The sequence below is a fragment of the Babylonia areolata genome, chromosome 4 (genome assembly GCF_041734735.1).
Source record: "Babylonia areolata isolate BAREFJ2019XMU chromosome 4, ASM4173473v1, whole genome shotgun sequence".
NCBI lineage: Eukaryota > Metazoa > Mollusca > Gastropoda > Neogastropoda > Buccinidae > Babylonia > Babylonia areolata.
This window is the reverse complement of record NC_134879.1, coordinates 46834645-46836157: the sequence shown is the minus strand read 5'-3', so window position 1 is coordinate 46836157 and position 1513 is coordinate 46834645.

Sequence of the window (1513 nt, the reverse complement as noted above, 5' to 3'; positions counted from 1 at the left end):
CTGTGTGTGTGTGTGTGTGTGTGTGTGTGTGTGTGAAGGTGGAAAAGGAGAGGATACGTGCGCAAGTGAATAAAAAGAAAGTTTGAATTCGTCAAAACCATTTCTGGTTGCTAGATATCTCTACAGACAAGAATACGAAGGCAAAACAATGGTGGCGCCGTTCATACACTCTCCCCCTCCTCAGAAGAGCATCCGGAATGCTACACAGAAACAAGAGAGGCAAGGCCTTCAAGACTCACTTGTGATACACTTTATAAAAAAAAAATCCAAGCTTTTTATGTATTGAGTATAATTTCAAGATGTAATGTTTAAGATGAGAAAGATCAGTTTAAAGCAAATTAAGTCCCCTAGCATCAATTACAGAGTAATTTCCCTTTTTTACCATCTGCACCAAAACGTTTGCAAAATAAATAAAATTTCCATACTTAGCAAAAGAAGTTCCTGTTTGAACAAAAGATGATAATAATGATTGCTCTTGTTGTTGGGTCAGAATATCAGATCAAAGTGCCAAGTTTAGAGAATACAAAAAATATAAATATAACAGTAAATGCAGTTTGCATATAATTAGGCTTCATTTATTATTTGTGCCCATCCCAGAGGTGCAATATTGTTTTAAACAAGATGACAGGAAAGAACTGAATTTTTCCTATTTTTATGCCTAATTTGGCGTCAACTGACAAAGTATTTGCAGAGAAAATGTCAATGTTAAAGTTTACCACGGACACACACACACACACACACACACACACACAGACAACCGAACACCGGGTTAAAACATGGACTCACTTTGTTTACACAAGTGAGTCAAAACGTGGTATCAGCCTTGTAACAAGGATACAACACGATACGATACCACAGGGTATCACACAGTATTTGCGGTATGACACAGTAACTCTCTAGTGGAATTCGCAATACAGTACAAACAAATAACATTAGCCTACTATACAATGCAACACAGCATAATACAGTGCAAAACGACACAATGCATTATGATACAATACAACACAGTACAGCTCAACTATACAGCACAACACATTATTAGACCTACAATGCAACACAAGTATAACACAACGAATAGAACATCGCCAAAATTATCTTTATTACTGGGGTGAAAGAGTAAGCTCAGACAGATTTTCACACCCTGCCTTCATAACACAATTCAGCATTTTTGTATATTTTACTTCTTTCTTTCGGTTTTTTTATTTTTTTTATTTTTTTTTTTAGCATGTTGTACACTCCTTTTCTTCTGACTGTACAGGGACAGAGTCGTCGGTAGGGGGTATGGGGGGAACATGGGGGGGGGGAGAGGGGGGCCGTTTGGTATTCCTGTCGTTTCCTGTTCTTTCTCTTCCCGGTTTTTGGCCTTTATCATTGTTATCGGCTTCGTTTCCTCGCATCCCCATCCTGAGGTGGTCCTCACGGTCATATTTGGGCATAAAAGTGATTTGTTGTTGTTGTCGTTGATGATCCACACTTCCTTCTTCTCTTCCTTCCTTCTCCATTCCTCCATTTC